Source organism: Onychostruthus taczanowskii, unplaced genomic scaffold (genome assembly GCF_017590055.1).
Source record: "Onychostruthus taczanowskii isolate IOZ18803 unplaced genomic scaffold, ASM1759005v1 scaffold7, whole genome shotgun sequence".
In the NCBI taxonomy this organism is placed as follows: Eukaryota; Metazoa; Chordata; class Aves; order Passeriformes; family Passeridae; genus Onychostruthus; species Onychostruthus taczanowskii.
Genome location: NW_024504786.1, coordinates 16,115,745 through 16,129,091, shown reverse-complemented (window position 1 = coordinate 16,129,091; position 13,347 = coordinate 16,115,745). Strand labels below are relative to the sequence as shown.

General features: G+C 40.5%; 1 long non-coding RNA gene across 1 annotated transcript; it reads right to left on the bottom strand.

The window, feature by feature from the left end:
- Positions 1–4,514: 4,514 nt before the first annotated feature.
- LOC121345196 lies at positions 4,515–13,261 on the bottom strand. The gene is made up of 5 exons (XR_005953936.1): positions 13,129–13,261; positions 8,662–8,705; positions 6,145–6,254; positions 5,411–5,582; positions 4,515–4,954 (listed from the first exon to the last, which is right to left on the bottom strand). It is a non-coding gene; the product is annotated as an uncharacterized LOC121345196 (long non-coding RNA).
- Positions 13,262–13,347: the final 86 nt, after the last annotated feature.

Genomic DNA, 13,347 nt, shown 5'->3' with positions numbered 1-13,347 from the left:
ACTCCTGTTTCCAGTCTCCTTCCATTTCAAAAACAGATGGACAAATAAAAACAGCAATACCATATGAACACAATGTCAACACAATCACTTAATTTCTTAGTGAAATTAAGATTAAAACCTCATGTCTTACTCTGATGTCATATCATTCTTGATATAAATGAATATTCAACCTATTTTCTACTACATCTTCAATTTCTAGTGAATCAGAATAGCCACCAAATCCTAAGAACTCAATGGTAGAATCATAAACCACTTTTAAGATCACATAAACCATAAAAATTCCAGGAGAATTTTTTCTTCATTAATTCACCTTCCAAAGAACAGCCCTCACTTTTTGCTCAATACAGTATCAGTGACTTCAAAGTTTCCTTACATATACCCTTTTCTCTTTTAAGCTGTAACAGCTGTGACACCAGTACTCCATATGGACAAGCAGTGAACTTCTGGGGTGCAGAGGACCTGCAGTGGCAGTAAAGGCACAAATGGTTGTTCTCAGGCCTGCAGGTACTGGCAAGGACTCTTTCCCCTCATGGTTAAGAAGCAAAGGCCAAAGGCTCTGAACAAGCTCTGGCAGATTTAGCTGCTGTGTTTTAAGATGTGATTTCTCTCAACTGAAAGGAGAGTACAACAATGCATGTAGTTATTCTTTTAACATGCCAGCCTGTAACCTGGAGTCTCCACTGTAAGAGTGTAGTAATACCTAACAGCAGAGTAAAATAGCATCTAGAAGACAAATGAGACTCTCCCCAAGCCTCTGTATCGGGCCTGTGTAGCATACAGCCTACCAAAGAATTCCTCTGGCCCAGTGTGCTGCGTGGGTGAAAAAAACGAGTTTGTCCTGCCTCGCTGTTCTCCTCTTGGCCTGAGATCAGCACTTGTTGAGCACGCAGCAGATCGTGACCAGAGGCAATGGCCTCTTTCAACAGCCCCATGACACCTGCTGGGTTGAGAGCTGCTAACTGTAAAGGTGAGAATGGTGATGCACTGAAGATTCCTGACTGGCAACTGCTCTCCACATGAGCATACAGCAGGGTACCTCTCACACTTTTGACAAAGAAAATTTGCAAACAAAGAACTAGCTATGGGGAAGCATGAAGGCATTGCCAGTAGAAGGGAGACCTCTAGACATGGCTCGATATGGCTACCATATCCAGGTTGTCTTAGATTGGTTGTCTGTCCTCTTTTCCAACCAGAATTGCTTTCCAGGGAGAACTGTGTATGTCCAGGATTTTGAACTGTGTACATCTAGGATTCTTGGTATCTAATAATCTCATCATGTTATTGCATATGTGCAGCAGTCTCAACCTTGGATCTCCCGTGTCCAGCAATCCCAGAGACCTCAAAGCAAACACCATAGGCCCATATTCTATAGGTAGTGTAATGCCAACAAAACTGAGGGAGTGTTCTATCACTTCTGCAAAGTGTTGCATGAACAGACCACACCATTACTTTGAGCATTTCCAGCAAGTCCTAAAAGTATAAGGCTTGCTGTACTTGCATGATGCAACCAGAGCACCTTTTTCTGCATCAGAAATAGAGTAGCCAAAGGGTGGGATAAAGAGCTACCAAAGCCAACTGTATCACAGCCACCTGGCTGCTGTACAGTGGCCACAATCTGGCTTTCACAACTAATACACCTCTTCCTCCCTCCCTTGTGATGTGCAGCCATCACCTTCCAGCTGCTGCAAACCGAAGGTGCCCCTGCAACTGCAGGTAACAGCTGCAGCTTCCAAAGTGAGGCTTCAGAACAGAAGGGAAGTACTGCAATGGGCTTGCTAAGGTGAGCTGCAGAACAGAGATTTAGCAACACAAGGCAAAAAATAACAGTGTATTCCATGTCAACACATATGCATAGCAAAGGTAGGGAGGATGGGGAGGTATTACAGTAGCATTTGCAGGTAGCAGCATAATTCTGTTGGCTTCTGCTGAATCATCTTATTTGTACTATGTAAGAGAAAAAATAGGGCTGTGCTTTTCATCTGTCCTTTAATTACAATAAAACTTCTTGATTATATTGATGATTTTCAACTTCATGTCAATTAGACCCATTAATTCCATAAATGAAGAGTAAATTTGGATAAAATGGATGGGATTTGTTACAACAGGGCAGTAATTGGAAGGCAGCCCAAGATGAGTAGTCAAAGACTACAGTAATCTGTCCTCAGCTGAGTTGTACACACCTGTTCTGTACCCTTCTCCTTCTGGAATTACTTTCAGAGTGGCACTTCAAGTATGGTAAAAATTTGTTGTCAGATGACTGCTCCCACTAAAATCTGCAAGAGGGATGTGACCATAAAAGAAAAATACACAGTAACCTTTCCAAAGTATGCCTGTAATTTCAGAATCGTGCTTTCCCAGAGCTGAACCTCCTTCTGCCAAGAATGAAATCTTTACCATGGTTGGTGTACTGAAAAGTGAGACATAGGTGAGAAAGAAAAATACTTTTAGAGCATTTGAAGATTATTTCAGTTGTGGTTTTAAATTCACACAGGATGTAACTAACCTTTCTGTCTGAATTTACCCACTGTAGTAAGAATAGATCTTAACGAATGTTTAAAGCCTGAGGAGTTTATGAAAGAAATTGTATAACAAGGTGTTGTAGAAGCAGTGGATTGAATTCAGTGACCTAAAAAATGCTTACATTTATTTCTGTCTTAGGAAGTTCCTAGGTCTACCTGTCAGCAGCAGGATATATTCCCATAAAATTAATTATACATGTAAACAAAAATATCATGAAGATTAAAGAACACAGGAAAGACCAAGCACAACTCTTCTTTCACAACACTGTGAATCAAGAGTAACTTCAGTGCAGCCAATGAGTTACAGTGGTGTGAGTGAGAAAAGAACCAGCTGCATTGTCTGAAAATTACTTGGGCCACCCATGGAGTCCAATCACAGGAACTGCAGGCAGCTAATATTGCAGCATTTAATTCAGAAAGCCCAAGCCTGAAAAGAGGAGACTGAAAAGAAAGGATCTGAATTTGGTTTTGGTTTTAAAAACCTCTGAAAAATAGCAGGAAAATGGTGAATGGAAACGAAAAAAAATACTCAATTTCTAAAAAATCCTCCCTTTCAGAAAAAAAAAAAAAAATTGCATAAACCAAAGAACAAATCTGTATGCTTTGGGCTTTTTTTGACACCCTGCAGGTACCCAGTTAACAGTGGCTGAGCTGTATGCTTCCCTGAAGGGAAAGTGTTATCTTGGCTTTCCAAACAGCAGCCACATTTTGTAAGTTGATGCATACTGTGCTACACTTACTCACATGAGTGCTGCAGAACGAGCGTCACACCTTTCCAGCACAGGTCACTCTAACATATCCTACCACATTTTTAAGTAGTAACGTTCCTTCAGTTTCCTGCTTTAGTTTACTCCCTCTAAACACACGCTCCATTTTTCATCTGAGGTCAGTGAGTTTAACTTTCCCAGCTCCTGTCAGCTCCCACTTGAGAGAGCATTTCTGCCAGGAGTACTTACTGTCCATAAGAGAACAAAGGCTTGTTTCTGGAAAGCTGTCTGTTCATGAACCTCTTCCTGTCCCTTCCTCAGTTTTCTTCCAGTTTTTCTGTCTTCTCCATTTGTGTCTCTCATCACACGCTGTCTCTTTCATCTATTTACATCTCACCTGCAGCATTACCCTCTCCATTGGTATTATTGTCCTGATCATAACTGTCCAGAAGCTACTGAGGACCTGTAAAACAGCACACTGTGAGCTTACCATGTTGCACTAGAAACCCCTACACTGATGCACCACGTCAGCACTCTGACAAGACATCAAACCACATTAAGACAGATGCGCTGAGTATTATCCACAGAATTCACAGGAACGCCGTCTCTCTTTTTCTTTTCCAGGTCACTCTCTCCCCTTTCCCCCCCCCACCTTCTACTTTATATTCTATTTTACTATCACCTTTTCCTTTCCTGTCACTTTATTTTCTTCCTCCCCACAGTTCTCCTCCCCTGGCTTCCTTCAGTGTCCACCTCACATTGCTCCGTGTATTTTCTTCCCTCTGATGTGCGTGCACAAAGGAGTATAATGGAGGCAGTACTGCAGCTTTGTTAAATGTGTCCTTAGCTCTTTAGTAAACAAAGCTGTAACTGGGTGCATCTTTGGGATCTGCAAACCAGAAAGGTCTAGAAAGGTCTGTTTCATTCCCAAAGGCTTAAGCCAGAGAGCTCTGAGATTTAGAAAATTTCTTCTAAAATAATAATAAAATAATAAATAAAATAATCTCTGACATGAAGCACACCACAAACAGGAGGAGGAATTGTGAAAGAACACCCGATTCTTTTCTTCACATGCACATATTTCCTTTTGCTTTGTGAGCTGAGGCTCTTAGCAACAAAAGCACTGTAGAACAGGGTAGTGACTAGAATTTGATGATGTCAGAACAGCAGAAAATTGAAAAATATGTACTTTGTAATGGCATACAACTGGAAATAATAAAATTGGTGCCAAGCAGTGCTAAAACCAAACAAAATGTTTCCCAATAATTCAACATACACAGGGTCAGAAAGCAATCCGGGTTTTAATGTTCTGACTGGTAATTAAAATCAGCATAATCAAGTGCAGAACAAAACAGTGCTTGTTGATACAAGGTATTTTGTTTTATGGGATAACATCAGACTTGCAGGTAAAAAGACAGAGCACGTGCTCTGGATGGTGTCACTCATCTGTATGCTAAAGATAGCTTCCAAGCCTCGCTTAGCTCCATCTGAACTTTGGCACACGTCACAGCAGCTGCACAGCGTGTCACTGTGCCTCCTCCTGCTTTCCACAGCATGGAAAGAATGGCTGGTAAGGGTATTTTAATGGCAGATGTGTGACTGAACAGGTCAAGTAGCTTCTTCAGACAATATCATTCCCTTTGAATGCTTTTTCAATATTTTCAGATTTTTCAAAAAACTTTCTATCATGTTTAGTGATTTTTTGATGCTCTGTTGATCTGCGAAAGCCTTGAGGAAACAAGGAAGGAAAATTGCTTGATGACACAAGGAAACAATAAAACCTGATCCATACTCATTTTATATATGTCTAAATGCTGTTGAAATCTAATTTAAAAAACTAAATAAAAAAGCAAGAAATTGTTTTCCACATAGTTCTCAAGAGCAGTAGTCAATAGTATTTGTAATATTTTTTTTTCAGAGAACATGACTTTAAAATTTATATTTCTTAAATATTAAAACTTTTTAATTTCATATTTGGGGATAGATATTAAAATGGTGTCATATATTGCTTCAAAGGTAAATATAATTTATGTCTTAATTTTGTAGTTTAGGAGGTCCAGAATGTATTATTCATTTTTCCTTTATTACTAATAGTGAATTCTAGCAAAGCCCCTGCTTTTAGCACTGCTACTTAATATTGTGATTATTTTCTAATTTTGCATTGACATTATTATAGATTCTTACCTAGGGTTTAATTGTTAGTCTGCATTGATATCAGGAGCTGTAGTGATTTCCCTGCCAAGGCCTTGTTCTGTATATTAATTCATACAGACATGTTCCTTTGTACAATTCTAGTCATAGGAAGGACATCATGCTCTAGAGTGTTCTTTCAAATCTAAGATTTAAGACAGCAGACCTGGTAAAAACATACAAAAAGACAAGAAACTTCATTAAATACAGCAGTGCTAAAGTACAGAAAGAAAGCTTGCCTTTCAAATCAAGAGAGGCATTTTGTTTAGGCTTCTACTTTCAATGACACTATTCAACACCATACCTTACTGATTAGATAAATACTAGAAAAGTATTGACTACAAAACCTAAGAATACATAAAAATAATGAAAATACAAAATTAATCCTAATTCTATATGTGATTAGATAGATAGATAGATAGATACAGAGAGAGAGAGAGAGATGGGTAGATAGATATAGATTAAAAAATATTAAGGTGGAAGAGTTTCACCATGAAAATGTATCATGCAAATATTATAAGTGGATTTGAAAAGTCACCTTGTGAATTGCACCAAATATATTGTCTAACTGAATAAAGTGCAGAAAAATTGCAGTGATATATACAACTTAGAACATCTTGGTTGTGGTTTTTTTCAGTGTTGCCCATTTCCTTTTATTTTGTTGTAAACATAAACATTTTTCTGTGAGAACTCTACTGGGACTGCTGGAAGAGCCAACATTTCAGCACCTGTTAATCTGATTTGCTGGATAAGGAACGTTACACATCTGGAGTTCCTCTGGTTATGTCCTCTTCTTCTGTTTGGAAATTATGCTCCAGTGGAAACAGGAATCTCAGCACTGAAAGAGGAAACTTTGCAATTAAAGGTATGTTGGTCAACTGCAGTGCACATACACAGACCAAAACATTCCAGTCCAATGCCACGTTCTGCAGTGCCAGGTCAGGGGAGTTCTGGCCACACTGTACTCCACACGTATGCACTCCTCAGTTTCACTTGGAACAAACCTTTCTTTTGTGTGTACAGTACTCTTTAAAGGTGATTGCAGTTACAAACAATTCATCAATTAAATAATAGTAATGATAATAATAATCATCATCAAGACTTATACAAGCTCTTGGCTTGACTATTAGCTGCTTAACAATTGCTTGCATTTACAATTGTACCAGTCTTCAAACACAAACGTACAATCAAAAAGACAACTATTTTTTCTTCAAAGTATTCTAAAAAGAGTATGAAATCACATGTAAGGTTTCTTTTTGAAAATTATTTCTATTATTTATTTGTTTTAGTCAGTGTTAGTAAATTGGAAGCTGACATTGGAAGCTGACAAAACTTTTGTTTCCACATGTATAAATTTTTTTCTTTTCAGTAATATATTAATCACTAGTCAGCTAAATAATTAACACTATAACTTAACTCTAAGTAATTGTCTCATTATCACTGTTTAATTCACAGGCACTGTAGTCGACCAGCTAACTCTCTTGACACCTTAACGACACATTAAATTCCCAGTAACTAATGCAAATGGTTTATAATTTCCTAACATTCATTAAAACTGTAATAAAGGCAAGGACATTCTTTTCTTGTACTGTCAAACAGAGAGAGAACAGTATTACACATCACCTGTGCTTGATGAAAAAAAATGTGAGGTGTATCTGTTTTTAAATCTTATCACATAATTAAAGACTGTTAAAGTACAGTGCAGAAGGCAAATTTTATTGGCAATAGCTGGACTTTAGACTGTGTCAGCTAACAGGGTTTGCTATGGTTGATATATATTTTAACTAAACAGATAAGAAAAAAAAGAATTTCATATTTTGAAATTGTAATATTTTGTCTCACAAGTATGATACACAATTAAAACACTGGGATACCTTTGGCAGCCCTTGCAAACTGCAAAGAATTCCATTTATCTCCATTGAGAGCTAGTGGAGTCATTACATTCAATTGACTTAAGTAGTACTTGATCAAATCCCTAAATCCACAGCCATACCTGGCAGGATCCCCAAAACAATAGTCAACAAATTATATATTTTTAAACACAACTGCATGAATAAAAGATTGAAGAAAAATGGGAGGAAAAGAACATGAAAGACAGCATAGAGCAAAACGAGAAGACATCTTCCCTTCTCTTTTAATATGACCAGTTATTTCCATTCCAGCATGGCATTAATTCAATGCTAGACCTTTAGAAACCTAAACAGCTCAGAAAACTGTCCTCCCTTTCCTTTCCTTACAGAGGAGGGTGTCAGATCTGCTGCATTTTGAATGCTCATAAGGAGAAGAGGGAGAGAGCACACCAGGATGAGATGCCCTTTCCTCAAGCCTAAGAATGCTGAGGGCTGGGCACTCAAACCCAGGGCTCTGACAGCAGCAGCAGCCCCACAGCTGCCTGGGTTTCAGTCTGAGAGAGGAAAAGCTGTGCACCCAAAACAAGCTGATAGCTTGGTCTCATCTATCTCCCTGCACAAGCAGCGGTCAAGTTTTCTGACAGCAGGAACGGCTAAAGCAATGTGCATTTCTCTTCATCCTCCTTACAGGTGCTTACATGGAAAGCTCAGGCAAACCCCAGTCAAAAAGCAGCCGTGAATAGGCAGAGAATACTACATCCCAGCCCCCAAGTATCCTGCAAGTTTCATTTAACATTACAGATCAGAAAATAGATTTCCAGAAGAATAAAAATAGACTTCAAATCTATTTTTAGGCGTGTTTTTAAAAAAGACCTTATTTTTACAGGCCAAGTGGCCTGAGGCACCCAAGTGACCTCCAGGCCACTCAGTACTGTTAAGGGGTGAAACAGCAGTCTCTTTCTCCTGGCCTTTTGAACAGATAGAAGAGCATTACTTTACATCGCATTACAGGGACTGCTCCTGAACACACTACCCAGTAATTACAAGTTGCATTATTTAATTTCAGTGCTGTCTACTACAAACGTTTCTGCTTCATAAAAGCAGACTGAGAATGCACCCCAATGGTTACATTGCCGTGTGTCATCAAAGGCACACGCAACAGCCCTCCAGACACACTCTCAGATGCAGCAGGTTAAAGAAACATTGGCTGGCACTGTGGCTCATGCCTGTCAGAGACAAGCATTCTCCTTACAAATTGCTGCTTTGATTCTAAATTTGTACATGGTATTTAGACCCAAACAAACTTCTAAAAACAACCTCCTCTCCCAGTTCCAAAGACTATTTTCAGAAAACTTGACATTGCCAACAAGAGGGAAATGTAGGAGTGAAGGATACCTTATTTACTGGGCTGTTGTAAACTCACAATCTCTTTGCTGTCACTGAAAATTAAAGTGAAAAGAAAAGCAAATGTGAATGGGATAAAACCAAAAATGTTAAAGTTTTTAATATGGAGTAAGTCCTATTATTTGGGGAATTTTGGTTCCACTTTTTTGGTATTTAGCACAAGCATTGTTTAAGTGTTTGCAAATGCTGAATTTTTAGATCTAAACAAAAGAGACTGAAATATATATGAGAAGTGCCCTTATACCAGGAAGCACAGCATTAACTGTAATGTTAACATAAATATTACAGCTGCTATTGATTGCAAATACATATCAGGACTTCTAAGATTACATTCCTTTAATTATAATGACTCATAAGAAAGTGTAACTGCACTTGGCCCAAAGCAATTGAAAGTAGCAGCTGTCTAAAGGGACAAATACTGCCACAGATTGGCTCTGATAACATCCTAAATCTTCCTTCAAGTGAGATCAAACTGTCTCCAGTTGATCCCAAATGGTCTACTCCACTGATTAATTTAAAAATACCTCTTTCCCAACCACAGAACTTGTTACCACACTTAGGATGTTACTGCTCTGCTAGAGTCTTCCAGATGCAGTTTGCATTTCTAATATTAAAGAACCCAGTTAGAAGTCTTCAGATTTTGTCTTATCAAAAAGCATACCGCTTCTCACAATGTTTCTAAAAACACCATAAGCACACAAAAAGAAATAATTGCTTCTGGCAAAAAAAAAAAAATCAAATTTACTTAAGTAACATATCCGTTCTTACAAATCACTTTTATTATAATATCATGCACAAAGAACAATATTTAGATACATTTAAATAAATTACTGAGGTTTAACAGGATAAATGGTTCCACATTACAATTTTTTCCAGTAGCAAAGCCCAAGTGATTCCTGTCCTTTTTCTCACCCAATTATTTCTACCATTTTGCTACTTTACTCATCAGTAGTGATGATAGAACAGTTTGTGGAGCTGCACTCTAAACCAAAACAAGAAAAAATGACCTAATTTTAGAAGACAACAGTACACTCACTGTTGTTCATAGGTGTAATTTTAGACCCTGTAATTAGAAGGAAAAAAAACCCCAACATCACAAGTATCCAAAGTGCCAGTTAAGAAAACATGAATATAAGGTGTGTTTCAGTTGAATGGAAAGATTGTTTAACAGTTAAGAGTTAGATCACTTACAGGTGGAAACTCAGAAAGGGAATTACTTCCAGATAGCCAAAACTGTCTACATTTCATTTCAGGGGAAAAATGGTTTTATTTATACTTCAATTACAGCCTTTCCTGTTGGAGACAAAAGAACCTGAAACACAAAGGGCGAGCTTTGCTCAGTTTCCTTTAGTGCCCAGCAGTGTTACTTTCAAAGGAGACATGCACCCCAGGTACCAGGAGGCTTCCACAGAGAACATTCACATTTAAAAGGAGAGCAGCACATCTTTCTTTGGAACATTGTCTCACAAGTGGTACATGGAAAAAATACTGTACCTATTTTTTCCTATTCAAGAGTTACAGAGTTGGACAACAGTGACCAATTATTTAGAACAAGTGTGGTTCATTTCTCCTTCAGAAAAGTTAACTTCCTTCATCAGTAGCAGAGGTGTCAGAGGCAGCCTCTGCACCTGCACCACTTTCTGTCCAACGCCTTTCCAGAACGAGTGCACCACTTGCTCCCAGACACACAGGTCACTCACTCACTCACTCACTCACTCACTCACTCACTCACTCACTCGCAGCATCAGTGATGTGGCAGACTGGAGAGCAGTACCCAGCACTAATCACTGCCTTCCTCATGGAACCCTGTACTTCACCTGCATTACTTGCCTAACACGGCCATGCTGTGCCAAACTTTGCATTTCGTATTAGCTTTCATATTAGCTGTGCATTTGTGATGCTGTGATGAAGATTTCTCAAGGCACTTCCCAGACTGGAATCATGACCAAGCATTCAGCACACACCTGGAGTAGACAGCAACCTGCCTTCTTCAGGACTGCTAACAGCTGTTACACTGAAGTCTCCCAGGTCCAGAACATGGGAGCAGGGAGTTGCCATGATGAAAAACCACAAATAAATCTAAGGCCTACTGAGAAAAGGCAGGATTAGCAGTGTTACGCTGCAAGAGGGATTTTCATGAGCTCCAAAAACTTTATTGCAACTAGGTAACAGACTATTGCCTCAGTCTTTAGTTATTTCAACTAATCTTACCAATTCTGAATCCTCCCTCAAGCCTTGCAGTCTGCTGTGGATACTACTTGAAAACTGTATCACTTACTCTTGCAAATTTAACAATGAGTTAGCAGACTTCAAGCACTAGTTGTAGGAGTTTATGAGGCAAACACACTGCTTAGATTTTTAGACTCCTTGAAAGTCAAAACCTTTGCTTTGCACCCAAGAAACTGTCTACTCCAAAGAACAGGTCTGCATCCCTCTAATTTTTTCCTCTTATTTTTAAATGCCTTCCAGCTTCCCTATTTTTAGGTCAGTTTCTCTTCAATTTCACCAAATACATTTACAGAAGGATTCTGTATTAGAAAGGGAAGTGTGTACAAACAGAATAAATCCCATGAAAAGGAGGAAAGAAGTTGAAGCTTTTTATATCAATCTTTACTGCTGAGTTTCCAGGACTGCTTCTTGGAATCAAATGCCTAATAAAAAGCAGTTCTTTAACATTTATGGTAGGAAAAAATAAGAGCAAAGATCTTGAGAAGTCTTGGAAAAAACCCACCTTAAATAAAACAATTGCTAGCTACACCTGCTGTGGCAACCAGGATAAATTCTACATCAATGACATTTATTTTCACTGAAGAAACTACAAGTGGGGAAAAGATGACCCTAGACAAAATCAGTATTTGAATTGTCTATAGAACTTACTGTCTTGTATTAAACTAGTAGTTCATGTCCTGAAAAGGTATTGTGGTACTTTCTTCTGTCATTGACTTGCACCTCTATTGTCCCTACTTATTAGTTTTATGTAGCTAATTAAGTGGAAATCATAATGAATTTTGGAAATTTATGCATCATCAACAGAACTTTTAATTAAAACCTTGTTGCTTCCAAATGTAAATAATGACTAGGCAGTGAAATACTTTTTGTGAGGTTACTCATTTGGGTGGAAGACAAGCTTACCATGGTAATACTGTTTTTAACACTCTCTGCTTAAAGCAACTGCAAAATTATATGTTACAGTGACCTAAAGAAAAAAAACATAATCTGTAGAGCCATGAAGCATGAATCACAAGGACTCACTTCAGATCCTAAGATGGCAAAGGATTGGTGGAGCTTGTATCTTGTAAGGCATACAATAACCATTGGAATCCACAACTGGCACATGTGTATTAAAAATGAAAAAAAAAGCATTAAGCTTCCAAGGCTGGTAGGGACACAAAAAGTCCAATTCATTCAGGAGGTGTAAGAGGGAAAAAAAACCAGCCACAGAAACCATGGCAGGCAGATGCAGAATTGCAAGGTGTTTGATCTATTGTGGTTGTACACTTGAGGTACAAGAGCACAGCTGTCACGTTTCATGTGTTTGACAACTCACCCCATAAAGCAGTAGCATCAAACCTCTCCATAAAGCTCCAGAGTTCACTGCTCCTGATTCACTGGCCAAGAGAAGGGCCTTGCTCCCTGGCAGGTAATTTAAGGACAATGATGAACAAACTCTTTCCTAATCATAAAATGCAGTATATTACTCTTTCTAGCAAACGCACGTCGCATCTGAGATTAGCCCAGTGGCTGAATCATCGCTTTCTCCTAACAAAGGCTGGATGCTGATGGAGGCAGAAAGAGTGCTGATCTGCTTCTCCGTGCTTCTTACTGAAATAAAAGGCTTAAGTATTACCATGAATGAAAACTAGAACCACGACAGGCAGTGAAACGTTAATAGTCTTTATTTTACGCAATACTGTAGGCTGTGTAACATTACAGCTGCATGTAAGCAGACATACCTGGATCAGTATCAATGCATACATTAATCATGTTCCCGCAGGAATCCATCCGTCACGGAGCCCCCGGCTCCCTCTGCAGCCCGTGCTAAAGCCGGCAGGCCGTTCCCGGCTCCTACAGCCCGTGCTAAAGCCGGCAGGCCCCTCTCGGCTCCCGCTGCAGCCCGTGCTAAAGCCGGCAGGCCGTTCCCGGCTCCCGCAGCCCGCGCTAAAGCCGGCAGGCCCCTCTCGGCTCCTACAGCCCGCGCTAAAGCCGGCAGGCCGCTCCCGGCTCCCGCAGCCCGCGCTAAAGCCGGCAGGCCTCGCTCGGCTCCCGCTGCAGCCCGTGCTAAAGCCGGCAGGCCTCGCTCGGCTCCTGCAGCCCGTGCTAAAGCCGGCAGGCCTCTCCCGGCTCCCGGAGCCCGTGCTAAAGCCGGCAGGCCCCTCCCGGCTCCCACAGCCCGTGCACAGAGGGCAGGCTCGGCCTGCGGGCCCTGAGAGCGCCTGCCCTCATTCCCCCCGTGCTTACGGCGGTATTTCGCAGCTCCGGGACGCCGGCTGGGGGGCAGGGAGTGCCAGCGGGTGCTCGGAGGCGCGGGGCGCACCAGGCGGGCACAGGGGGATCCCCTCACGCCGCATCGCCGCGCCCGCCCGCGGTCCCTACCACGGCCGGAGCCCCCACCGCGCTCAGAGCGCGAGGAGGTTTGAACCGCGCCGGCCGCCGTATGGGGGAGGTGCCACTGCCGCT